The following is a 13,785-nucleotide window of genomic DNA, read 5'->3' on the forward strand; positions in this document are numbered from 1 at the left end:
TCTGTAAATAATGGTCCTAAAGGGCTCGCAGACTGAGTTAGTTCAGCAGAAGGTCGAGCGGGGCATAGCCACTAGACACAAACTCATGACTCACGCTCTGCTTGTCTTTCTAAAGACTGCAGCGAGCCCGTGTGCTGTCAGAATTACATTTTCCACATCATCTGAGCTAATGCACCAGAGTAACGTGAAATAGTCCGAATTAGGCTTTTCCGGGGGTGGGGGGGGTGGGTGTCCAACATGCAGTTTTCAGGGTGAGAAACAAAGCCAGTTTTTTTCCCGTTGGTCCACTGCAACAAATAAACCTGTGAGGGAAGGGCACCTACTCTGATCCTCTGCATTCCTCTTCATGAAGATATATAGTTTAAATGCCTTCTTTGGAAGTGGCAATACAAGGTCATCATTTCTTAAAATGCCGGTGGTCGTGTGCAATTAGATACGGCATAGTTCTGAATCAAACACTGGGTTTTAAGTGGGACGTTCCTGTGATGTTCTCATGGCTCCGGCTGGAGGAGTCTGGCTTCTGTTTATGTGTTCTGTGTTTATTATCTGAAGTGGCAATGCCAGGAAGTTTAGGTGTCCCTTCCAAGGCATGGGATAAACTGAACGTAGAACAAATACTTCTTTGAGAAGAAAGGAGAGGAGAACTTGGAGTGGGGTTAAGGAGAGAATTGCTGCTTTGTGTTTTTATTTTACCCCTGGACAGAGTCATCCTGCATCTGCCCAGCCTATGGGGCATCTGGAATGTTCTGTTTCTCCCTCAGCACTTTAAATCAATGCCTGCAGAGACTTTTCCAGGGAACAGTAGAAGTAAGGGAATGCCTTGGTAAGAGAGGAAAATAGGGATTATTTCCCAAGGAACAAGACACTCTGCAGTGATTTTAACAGGCACCAAAAGCAAATGCTCCATCATTTCTGACCTCTCTCATCTCCCATGGGCTCTAGGCTGCCCAGGACACCGCCCTGAGCCCCAGAACATAGCCCTGTGAAATGGGAAGACTCTGTATGTCTCTTCCTTCCCGGCCCTTACACCCTGTCCTTTTCTATTTCTTCAGCCATGAGCATTGCTTTAATCTCTTCCAAGAAGGCTTTCCTGGCCTGAGATGGGTTGAGGGAGAGGAGGGGGCAGCGCCACCATTGTTCTTAGACAAAGACAGTGAAAGACAAGACAGAAGGGCAAGTCACCCAGAGGTCGGACCGCAGAACCAGGCCGGTAATGCAGGGCCTGACATCCCAGATGTTACCAAAGCGCCATCTCTCCCTGCAAGAAAAATGGGATTAGTCACCATCCTGTCTCCTAATGGACACACTCTGTGCTCTTTAGAGCTTCATTTACTGGGTTAATAGTACTTTGCCTGAGTTCCTTGGCTATGGAAAAAAAAAAAAATGAAAGCAAGAAAAAAAAAACCTGTAAGAAGAAATATTCTGGGTGCAGTCCGCAGCCGCTGACACGAGTAATATCGTATTCATCACAGACAGACCTCGTATCTCATTACTACTGAAGAGCTGCCCGGAGGCATCGGAGCCTGGCCTGGCCAGACCTCTCATGTGGAACGGTTCAGGTATATTGTGAAATGATTTAATGCGATAATAATGTCCACTTTGCGAGATAGATTATGTTTTTTATAGTGGCTGATGGTTAATGAATGATACATTAGCAAACATCACTAAAACATTATGGGGGAATGCAGATGCTGACATGGGGGCCTTTCTCCCGCCACGTCTTGGGCTCTCTCCCCAAGTGCCCACCCTCGCCACCACCCTCCCCACCCCCCACTTCCTTGCCTAAAGACGGAAGGCAGAACTTACGAGAATCAGAAAACTTTATTTATTTATTTATTTTTAGAAAAAAAAAAAGAAAGAAAGAAAGAATCCCAGCTGCGTGGCCCAGCCTCCCACCTCCCCTCATGAGAAGAAGGCATGAATACTAACAGACATTCAAACGCGACCTGAAATATCTCTTCTTAAATCAAATGGGAATCAATGAAAATACAAACCTGAACAAATACATTATATGTTGACCCAGTTTATTAGATGAAGCCGTTTACCCTGATTTGATTTATCTGGCAATACACAGCTCAGCTGTGAAATGAAATAAGCCGGGCCCATTCATGTTATTTACTGTAGCATTCTGGCCCTCGCCAGCACCGCCTGCTTACGGGCCGCCACGCCAGCCTTTCCGTTACAAATCTCGGTTTTGTTTCCTGCTGATGCCTAGCATGGCCGACCTTACCCAGGAGGCCAGCCGTGGTGTAGATGGGTCTAATTCTGTGGTTGTCTTCGTGGTCTCTGCTATTAGATGATTAGGGACCCTGCAGGGGCTACAATATTGGTAAAACTTGTTCACTCTTAAATAAAAGGTAACAGACCTCTCCTTTATAGCTTTCTTCTCTCCTTCTCTCCTTGCCCTTCCCTAAATGGACATTCCTACGTGCTCCTCTCTTCTCATTGGTGTGTATTGTAAAAGAACCAGCCGGGTGGTTCCGAGGACCAGACCCTAGCATCTTGGGGGTGGGGAGGGTTCTTCATGGATAACGGGGTGGTGACGCTGTAGGAGATGCGTGATTCTCAGAGGACCTACCTAGAGGAATGAGGACAAATCCTGATCCCCAGACCCACTGAGGTCATTACAGAAACTCAGAGAAGAAAGGGGGTAAGAGAAGACCGGCTTCCCTGCTGTTTCATGGAGAGGGCAATAAATCAGTCTCACGGCTGTTCCAGCTGCAGCGAGTATACAACCTCATGAAATCAGATGTGGGCAAAACCATTCTGTGAGAATTCCTACCTGTCTCCAGACTCCAGGGCGGGGCACACTGAGGCCCAGTGCAGAGAAGAAAGGCAGAAAGGCCTGGGGAACAGGCTCCTGCTGTGTCCCGTGAAATCCCAGCTGCTTCGGCCTGCACTCAGTGATAGCCCTGCCGCTCTCTGCTGCACAACTGAGCCTGAAACCTCAGGGGACATCTAGGTGATGTGGCAGGCTGACACCCAGAATGAAAGTTATGCTATACAAGCCAGTTTGGGGAAGCTAACAACACTGGGAGGCTGGTAACCTAGAACAAACGACCAGCATTGAGAACATGTAAATGCCTCTGGGTGATACCTTCCCCAGAGCAGATGGCACTGATTTAATTGAACTCACCTAGAATCATTCCATATGACAGGTACAGCAGGGCATAGATGTTACCATCCTAAAACCTGGTGGTAATGGAAACGCTTCACTATAGTTTGGGTCTAGAATGTTCCCTAAAGGTCCCACGTGTTAAATGCTGGGCCTCTAGTCTGTGGCACTATTTTGAGGAGCTGGGACCTAATGGAAGTTAGGTCTTTGGGGTTGGGGGTGTCTCACTGAAGAGAATGAGAGACAAGTCCTTCCCACAGCCTCCTATTTCCAGGTCATCCTGACAGAGGCAGCTTTGTTCCACCACACACCCCACACCATGCTGTCCTGCCTCACCGCAGGCCCCAAACAAGGAGCTCAGCCAACCACTGACAGAATCCATGAAGTAATTAAATTGTTTTCCTTTTCCTTTGATTTGTCCCAGACATTTTGTCGCAGTAGTAGAAAGCTAGGTGATGGTCTATGAACCAGGGATGGATCCAGACCCTTGCTGTACTCTCAAAAGGCTATCAGGGGATGGTGGCAGATATCTCTCAGAATGGATGGAGAAAGAGCGCTCACGTAAGGAAACCCAAAACTGTAAGAAAGCTAAACATAGCAGCCAGTTACCATAGACTGGGCAGTGAGCAATAGTCACCGAGGTCAGGGCATGTGACAATAGCAATTAGAACCCTACTGGTAAGAGGGAGAAGGCAGAGAGGGAGAGAAACCAGGAGGGAGGGAGGTCCTTGTTGGTGAAACCAGGGACAAAGAGGATAGGATTTTTGTTGGTGTTTGAATTAATAATGATAGGAGCCTATTTGGAAATGTGGGAATAAAGCCCAGGTAATTGAATGTGATGCATTTCTCAGGAATGAGAGGTGTTGACGGCAGGGAGGTAGTGATTAAAGTTGGAAGAAAGATACTCTTGCCATGACTCCTGGGCCACATTATAAGCCTTTCGCTTCTCAAAAACCAATATAAAACAACGACAACAAAACAAAAGAAAACAAAATATATGTAGTTAAAAATAAATGAAATTACAGGATATAGGGAGGCTTCGGGTTCCTTCTTGTGTCTTGGCTCTATCTTTGAATCTGACAAGGCCTTGAGTGTAGGGTTAGAGAGAGGCAAAGATGTGAAACTGCTCTCCACTCCCCTGACCAGGTGGGCACCATCTCTGCCCCCTGCTAGATTAGCTTTCTGTCACTGGACCTCATAGCTTTGGTCATATGGGAGTCACGTATACTGTGGGAGGTATGCCTGACTGTGAAGGCTGTCTTCTACATTACAGCCAAAAAGCAGAGAGAGACAAGAAAGACAGAGACAGAGAGACAGAGAGACAGAGAAAGACAGAGCTAGACATAGAGACATAGAAAGCAGAGAGATGCAGAGACAGAGACACAGATAGAGACAGAGATAGACAGAGACAGAAGAGACAGAGATAGACAGAGACAGAGATAGACAGAGACAGAGAGAGACACAGACCAGACCCAGCCAGAAAGCAGAGAGAGAGAGGGAGAGAGAAACAGAGAGAGACAGAGACAGAAACACCAAAAACACAGAGATAGATAGACATATAGACAGAGATAGACAGAGACAGGCAGACTAAGACACGGAGAGTGACAGAGACACAGACCCAGGCAGAAAGCAAAGAGAGAGACAAACAGAAAGAAAGAGAGAGATAGACACACATAGAGACACACAGAGACAGAGGGACAGGTCAGAGAGACAGAGAGGAAAGAGCTAGGGTCTAAGAACTTCTCTGAAGGGCAGGCTCCTTGAGGCCTAATGTCCTTTTCTTGGGACCTATTTGCTAAAGGTTCCGCCATCTCCCAATGGCATTACATGCTGGTGGCCAAGTCTTTAAAGCATATTTACAGTTCAAACCAAAGTACTCTACTAGCAATGTTCCTCTGTAGCTTCTTGAATGTTCGGGACCTGCTCACACTACACTATGGTCCTGTATCATGAGTTCTCCTAACTGTTCTTCTCTCAAGGTGTCATAGGCCCCACTTTTCCATTAAGGTGATGTTCTGAGCCTCCCTGTGCATGTTTGAAGCTTCAGAGAACACACAGTCACATGTATGCATGGTTACAACTCTGGCTATCCTGCGTATACATTTTTATTCCTTGCTTCTTATTTATTCTTTGAGAATGTCGTACATGAATAGACTGTACGTTGAACATATCCATGCATCACTCCCTCCCTGTGACTTCCAAAAGACCTTCTCAACACATTTCCCTCCCAAATCTATCCTACATGTCTAAGATCAACTTTAGCAACAATACAACTAATAACTAATTATAAATTAAGTAGTCAAATATTCTGTGATGATAAATAAATAATTAAAGTTACTTAAAACTTGTAAGGTGTTTCTTTCTGGAATTTTGCAGTTGATATTTTGGACCACAGTTAACCCCAACAGTGGTGGTCTGAATAGGTTTGGCCTCCACACACTCACATGTATGAATGCTTGTCAACCCAGGAAGTGGCACTATTAGGAGGTGTGGCCTTGCTGGAGGAGGTGTGGCTTTGTTAGAGGAAGTGTGTCACTGTGGAGACAGAGCTTTGAAGTATATATATGCTTGAGCTCCGTCCAGTGTAGCCTTCAGTGCCCGCCTGGGGCTTTTGGATCAAGATGTAAAACTCTGGGCTCCTCCATGCATGTCTGCCTGCATGCTGCCGTGCTTCCCACCATGATGATAATGGACTGAACCTCTGAAACGGTAAGCCAGCCCTAATTAAATGTTCTCCTTTATAAGAGTTGCCATGGCCATGCTGTCTCTTCACAGCCATAAAACTCTAAGGCACTGGGTAATTGAAATAGAAAGAGAAGCTTCAAATCAAGAGGACTTCTGTAATCTCTCCTTTCCTGGTTTCCCCACTCTTCCAACTCTTCTTCCAGAGTGAGGCTCTAAATATTTTGCATGTGGAAGCCTATACTAGGCACTACCAACTTTCATGATAGGCTTGAACTGTGTTCTGGCACCGAGTTTGCCTGTGCCTATGGCCCCCCATGATCCCCAGATTCATGTCTCGTTCCCTGGTGTACACTGGGCAGCAGGGTCCAGACTTCTTCTCTAACCTCATGATCTAATGAGGTCGCCCAGTGGCTGGAAAGAAGGAGATACCTGGCTGTGTCCCGGGGTGAAACTCAGCTGGAGAATATACACTTAGCTTGAACCAAATCACGGGTTCCACCCTATGCACCATTATAAGCCAAGTAACATAATATAGGGGAAATGTGATATGGGAAGTTGTTTAACAGAGAAATTAAATTCTCCTGCATGCAAACAAATGCAGAAAGTTCTTCCTCAGGGAAGTGTATGTGTCTCAGCTTTGCGGCACACACACGGGATAAGGACAGTGTCTCCTGAGCTTGCGACAAAGAGCTGTCTCTTGTCTCTTAGAACTTTCCTGGCTGAGGAACAGCCCACGATCTCCTTTTATAGTTCAAACAGTATCTCCAGTAATGCCTAGCAATGGGTGGAAAGTGGTGTCAGGCTGTTTATGAACCTGCCACGCTGGCTGCTGTGTTAGCAGGTCTCCTCTCAAATTTTAATTCTAACATGGATATCTGGGAAAGAGCTGTTGCCTATTGAAAGGGAAACTATACTATTCATCTATATTTTAATTCTTCTATAACTCTAGCTCATAGCAAGTCAACAGAACACCATTTGAGATCAAGTCAATTTTTGGTAACCAGACATTGAGGATTTTATGGGATTCAAAGATTCATTTTGCACACGATATTGATGCAACTGCTGTGTTTTACCAGCAGAATATCATTCAAATCATATGAAGACTGAATAGATCTGGGCCATTCAAACATTCTTCTGTGTTGCTGGGTCATACCAAGAAAAACTTGTTGAAAACCTCTGGCCTTGTCATGAAAATACTCATATACTCTTGGCAACCTTTGAAATAAATTTGGACTAAAAAATGCTGTTAGGAATTCCCCAAACATGGCCTAAACACCTAAACATCTTTTTTAAAAACGTATTTTAATATTTTGTCCTTGTAGGTGTTTTGCTTGTGTGTATGTCTGTTGCACCACATGCATGCAGTACCCATGGAGGCCAGAAGATTCCCCTGGAACTCTAGTTACAAACAGTGGTAAGCAGTCATGTAAATGCTGAGGCTTGAACCCAAGTCCTCTGGAGGAGCAGCCAGTGCTCTTAACTGCTGAGCCCTCTCTCTAGCCCCAGGCCTAAGCAGTTTAACACCTGACTAAGTAATGCCACGGGCAAAGTAAGCACCACCAATCTTCCAGGAAGTGTGGGTCCAACTCCGCACATGTTCTCCTTTGCCATTGCTGTCTTCTTGTTTAAACCACTTCAAGGGTCACCTTTAAAGATGCATTTCTTTAAGACAAAAACCATTTGGGGAGATTTTCTCCCTCAATTTACAACCCATACAAATGACCTTTATTTTCACATCTGCTCTGCATTCAGGGATCTGCCACGGTATTTGGATAGAAGGAAATTCACTTTAAATGGTTTACACAGACTGCCCACTGGGCACAGATTAAGCTAGGACCAACTCTTTAGTCCCAGTAGATAACAAGATCCCACTGAAGGGACCCAGGAGCCAAGTAACCATGATGGTGACCCAGAATCCTCCGATCAGGATGGTACACCATCCAAACCTCCATCCACATTACAGAGACACTGCCGCCCTGTGTTCTGCTCTCCTCTGTGTTCCCAACAGTGTTACAAGAAAAATTCCCATAAGTCCTCACATCAGAATACTGCTACTTCCTGAAGTCCAAATATTTCAGTCCATTCAGTCTCTAGAAAGTAGATTCATCGGGGTTTCACAGGTGATGTAGTAGTTTAAACAGCTTTGCAAACCCTTGGCCCCCAGGGGATAAGAAGGTCTGCTTTGTAGATGTAAAGGTATAAGCTCAAAGAGATGCATGGCCTACCTCCTAGGCTTGGAAACACTCAAGATATTTCTTATCTTTACTCAAAGCTACTACAGTTTAAGTCATGGTTCCTCTAAAAGCATAAGTGTTAAATGTTCTACCCCAAGCCCAGAGAACTATTAGAAGGGTGTAGGACCTTGAAGATGTAGTACAAGGGGGTCTGTATGAAAGTAGCCTTGAAGGGACATTGGCATCCTAGTCTCTCTTGTTCCTCAGATGCCATGAGCTGAATTACCTCCTGCCACATACTCCCAACATGATGTACTGTGCTGCCACAGACCCAAAGTATCATAGCTATGTAACCATGGACCCGAAGTATCATAGCTATGTGACCGTGGACTGATATCTCTGAAATACAGAGCCCAATAAACCTCTCCTCTTTAGTCACAGTAACAGAGTTGACTGTCACATCTGCATATACGACACAAGTGAACATAGGATATATCTCAATTTTACCAGAAAAGACTTCAGAAAGAAGAAAAAGAATTTCATGACACATTTATCGAAATTTAACAATATTCAAAAAGAAAAGGCATGATTTACTTAACATCACTGTGTTAATATTCATACATTTGAAGCTCATGTTTCCCCTAGGCATCTTAATAATGAAATGGTATTTAGCTAAATACAAGCTCACCCTAGATTAAAGACTGCATGGTCCACTCTATCGTGGGTCCTTGGATAAAGGCAAAAATAAGTAGCGATATCCACAAAGGCTTCTTAGAGGCTCCATAACAGCTGGTTCCCATCTACTGGGGCTTTTGTCCTCTGCTCTTCTTCCTGGTGGATGAACTTCAGCTTCACTCAAGGAGTCTCCCTGGGGACATTTCAATCAATACAATGGAGTGGGAGAGAGAGGGAGGAGGGAAATAAGGAGGACCGGAATGAGGGAGGAGGGGGAGAGGGAGCCAGAGAGAGGCTTTAAAAAACTGTAGAGCTAGCTGTTAACTCAAGTCTCTGTTCATGGAAGTAAAAACAAACTATCAGAGAATAAGAGGTTATCCTGGGTTTTCTGTGACACGCACCTATAGAAAATCCCACGTATCACAGGGCCCTTTCCAGTCCCCTCCCATGCCAGAGTGTCCTACACTTTAAAACTTTCGCCGTACTGCATCTTTTCCACTACCTCAGTGGACAAGACCAAAACACCATTACGCCCGTTCAATACTGAACTCAACTTTGTCGTTTATAACGTTAAAGCTTAAGTTTCAGCAACAGTGTAGTTACTTTTGAGTTTTAAGCTGAAGTAATAAGATTGACCATAAAATAGCAGGAGAATAATTAATTATGTTGTGATCATATTCATCTTAGCATTGTGATCAGTATTCAACAGCCGTCTGAACTGAAAGACCTTTGAGATACTTTCTTTAAAAGAGATATCAGAGGAAATATATATATTAATATATAATAATAATATAATATAATAATAAAGATAAGAAATCTTGTATAATACCTATTCTATAACCAGATCAGTGGTGAGGATATCTCAACCAGGACCCTAAAAACCTTTCCCTTCAGAAAGGGAGTTTGAATTTAGCTAAGGTTACTGGATATGCAGGCATGGTTCCCACATAAGATGGTGGTCTCTCAAGGTTCTCACAGAAAGCCATCCCTTCCCTCAGCTGTGGTATGAGAATGCCCTCATTCCTTCTTCAACGCCTAGAGGGGTCAACAGATCCTGCCTTTACCCAGGGGTTCAGAAGAGGGTCTCTTTCTTGCTTTGTCAAAGCACTAGCTTTCCAGGATACTTTTGGTTCCTTGTTCTCTTTCACATTTTTCAAATCCAGCAATGGCGCCTCTTCCTCAGACTTCATGGAGTTCTTTTCTCTGAGGTTAAATCGCCCATGTCCCTCCCCCTGTGGGATTGCTTCAGTTACACCTAGGGAATATAAGGTGACCTCCCTCTTGTCAATATCTGAACTTAATCCCATCTGCAGTCTCTCTTGCCATGTCAGTGCTGGAGACAAGGCTCTCTGGGGACCATGGTTCAGTCTGCTATGTCTTCCACGGCACTGACCCGTGTTGCATAAAACTGACACTGAAAGGAAATCTTCAAGTACTAAGTACCATAGCCAGTGCCACATGAGACAGGACAGTCACTCAGCTGAACCCGGCCCACATTTCTGATCCGCAAGATCATGAGGTATCATAAAGTGTTGTCTGGTGTAAAGCAGGATGACTCATAACACAGCCAACTGAAACAAGCACCCTTGGGTCGGGTTTATCTACTCCAGTCTATATACAGGTTAGTCTTGTAGGTGAAGCATTTGTCTCTGTGTTGGCTGTCAGGTCAAGACTCTCAGAGGACTGTTCCAGCTTCTTCCACCAGATCGGCTTGAGAAGAGGACCCCCAAGGAAAGGCCTCAAAGCTACTACCTTTGAACAGAAAAGGTTCTGGGCAAGGGAAGACAATCCGGAACAGCTTCCCCATGGCCTCTCCAGACTTTGCACCCTCTACGTCTCTTTATGTGTCCCCTCAAAGTCTGAAGGAAAGGACTTGCTTTCAGAGTGGAGTGGAAATCAAGTGTCTGACGAAAAGGAAATCGGCTCTCCTCTTCTCCTCGTTCATCTGCCTTGTGGGCTGGAAGGACTTGACTACCTCCCAACCTGACCACCAGTCACTCCCACGGTAGTTCTTCCCACCCCAGAGCCCACTTGTTGTCTTGATCGTTTCTACCCCTCCCCTGTCGTCATGGGAGCAAAACTCAGATTTTCTTGTTCGGGAGACTGGAGTCCCTGATGGTGATCCCGAAACATACTGTGTTAATAAACACCCCTAAACAGCTGAAAGGACTTGAGAGTCTGTTTAGAACTACAAAGGGCTTTCCAGATGACATGCCCCTTGTTTCCTGGAGCTTGACTAGAGACATGTCGTTTCCTGGAATGCATACTCCATTTCTTCATGAACACAGGCCACTCATTTTGTTAGAGAGACACATGCTCCTGGGAATGGAGGAAAATTGAAGGATGTCATCACAGCCTAACTCAGGACATTGTAGGGATCCCAGTTCCCATCCCCCTCTGTGCTGGAGCCCAAGACGATCCTCTAGGCCCCTTCTGTCTCTCGGCTGATGCTGATTAAGGTCAGCTCCTACCAAAACATTTGCATCTTATTAGGTAATTTTGGAAAACTCCCTCAAAATGGCGGATGTAATTAGCCAGTAGACTTGTAGAGGGGCGGAGAATCAGAGAATAAGTGTGTGAAACTGCTCTTTGCATAAAGAATACACGGGGACATCCCCAACCAGCCCAGTGCTATAGTTACATACAGTCTTGCTGCACATCTATGGCCTTTAACCCACTCACTGTTTCAAAGTGAAATAGTAGAAACAGACCAGCAAATCATCTTGGTTGGTGGCTTTTCGTGATATCTGCTGAGGTCAGAAGGGTCCAGAGAGGGGAATAAGCAAGTTCCCTTCTCTCTCCTTTACATATGCCTCAACTTTGCCTGGAACTAATTTTTGTTTGCTTGTGAGGTTTCTAAGTTGGTGTGTGTGTGTGTGTGTGTGTGTGTGTGTGGTATCATTAGTTTGAAGGGTTTGCTATTTTAGCTCTGAATCAGTCTCATTGCATAGTCCTGGCTGGCCTGGAACTCTGTAGATTAGTTTGTCCTGGAACTCAGAGATCTGGGTGCTCTCAAGTGCTAAGAACTGGTCACAGACCTCAATCTAGTGATGTCCAACACTAGGATAGCCTTTCATCTTGCTTTCTCTAGGGCTGAGGTGTTCCTAGGACACTGGATTTGTACTTGGGAAATGGAAAGTTCCTGGAGACTGGGGCCAGTTTTATCCAGTCCCATAACTCTGGCATGATGGGTAGGAAGTGAAAAATGATGCACAAGCCTGGGATGGCAGCTGTGAAACCTGTATAGAACAAGACCAAAAAAAAAAAAAAAAAAACAAAAACAAAAACAAAAAACCCAAAACAAACAAAAACAAAAACCACAAATGACAACAAAAAATAAAAACACAAAAGCCAAAACAAACAATCAAAAAGCAAGAGAAAGTTGCAAAAATGTTGACCAGTTTCAAAAAGAATTATTAGAAGAATCAGTAGCAGATACTGCAAAAGATAGCATGTTCTATGAGAACTTAACAAACACTCCCTAAAACTTGATGCCGAGCCCATGGTAAGCAGCACAGACTATTTCAGTAATGCTGTGTTGTCCCTCAAGGAAAAGGGACAGTCATTGCAAAATTTAACAGAGAGAAGAAAGTGGCCATCAGGTTTCACCAGGGCTCTCACTGACAAGTTGTCTTGTCTTTTGGGAGAGCATCAAGCTCAGCTCCACACTGGTTCCTAACCAAAATCCCTTTCAGACGCCCTAGACCAAGCCACACTCGTTTTGCCATCCACAAATTGAAATGCCCATGGAAATCAGCCAGTCTTCAACAACTAGTGATGGGTTCATGTAAATGACCCCCGCACACTTTCACAGCTCTTTAGGAACGCCTGGAATCTAGCCTGGAATCTACCCGCATACCCCAGCTGTGGGAAAGGAGTTGACCTCCTCCTGTTTCCATGGTTACTCAGCAGTCTAGAATTCTCTATGGTTCTTTCCCCTCATCCTTGAGAGCTGTGCTGACCTGATGGAAACCTGGAAATCTCTCTCTCTCTCTCTCTCTCTCTTTGTTGTTTTTCGAGACAGGGTTTCTCTGTATAGCCCTGGCTGTCCTGGAACTCACTCTGTAGACCAGGCTGACCTTGAACTCAGAAATCTGCCTGCCTCTGCCTCCCAAGTGCTGGGATTAAAGGTGTGGGCCACCACTACCCAGCTGAGACCTGGAGTTCTTAAGCTGACATTTCTCCAAATGTAAGCCCAGGACCACAGTCTTTGCCCACCCCCACCCCCCGGGGGTGGGGAACTAATCAGAATAGCAGACATCTGGAACCCACATAGACCTGCTGAATTAGAACCTCTTGAATGGGACTGGGCATTCACGGGGATTCTGATACACTCTGCAGGGTGACAAACACTGTCCCAGGCAAAGCATTGTCTCGAAGCTGGCCCCTGTGCCACACTAGGGACTCGGGAACCCTGAGCAGTAGCCAGGTATGGCAGCACAGATCTGTCATCTTTCACCTGGGAGGTGGAGATAAAAGGCTCAAGAGTTGAAGGTGGGCCTTACCTACAGTGAGAATTTGAAGACAATCTGGGCTCCTAGGACCCTGTCTGGGATGGGGGTGGGGGTGGGGGTGGGGTGGGGAATGATCTTGAAAATTTGGAGTGTTCCAATCTCTGTCTCACTGTTCATTTCCCTCAGCTGTGGGCAGCCTTGCCCTCTGGCCTCACTCCAGCTCAGACGTCTCCACCCAGTTCACCAAGCTTCTCAGCTGACTGAGATTCTGCATTCGATCTGTTAACAACATCCCACGTTCCCTCTGTCCCTTGAACCCTTGCTCTGCATGCTTCTCCTGTCCTCACCTCAAGTTAGTGATTGCACGCCCCAATTTATCTCCAGATTGCTAAAATGCATCCTGGCCAAGCACATGTCATCTCTACTAAGCAGCTGGGCTTTGACCATCCCCTCCCCTTTCCTCCTTCCCTTCCTTTCCTCCTTCCCTCCTTTCCTTCCCTTCTTTCCCTCCTTTCTTCTTCTCTCCTCCCTTTTATCTCTTTCTTCCTTGGATCCTCCTGTCCCCCCCTTCTCCTCTCTTCCTTCTCTCCCTCCTCCTCCCCCTTTCCCCTTCTCCCTCCCCACCTTTTATCCTTTCCTTTTTATTATTATTATTTATTTATTTTACACTCCAGATTTTATT

General features: G+C 45.4%; 1 long non-coding RNA gene across 1 annotated transcript; it reads left to right on the forward strand.

Moving 5' to 3' along the window:
• The first annotated feature begins 5,710 nt into the window (after window positions 1–5,710).
• LOC127664915 (uncharacterized) lies at window positions 5,711–10,796 on the forward strand. Its single transcript, XR_007973279.1, has 3 exons — window positions 5,711–5,824; window positions 7,123–7,214; window positions 10,315–10,796. It is a non-coding gene; the product is annotated as an uncharacterized LOC127664915 (long non-coding RNA).
• The last annotated feature ends 2,989 nt before the right edge of the window (window positions 10,797–13,785 follow it).

Source organism: Apodemus sylvaticus, chromosome 14 (genome assembly GCF_947179515.1).
Source record: "Apodemus sylvaticus chromosome 14, mApoSyl1.1, whole genome shotgun sequence".
Taxonomy (NCBI): domain Eukaryota; kingdom Metazoa; phylum Chordata; class Mammalia; order Rodentia; family Muridae; genus Apodemus; species Apodemus sylvaticus.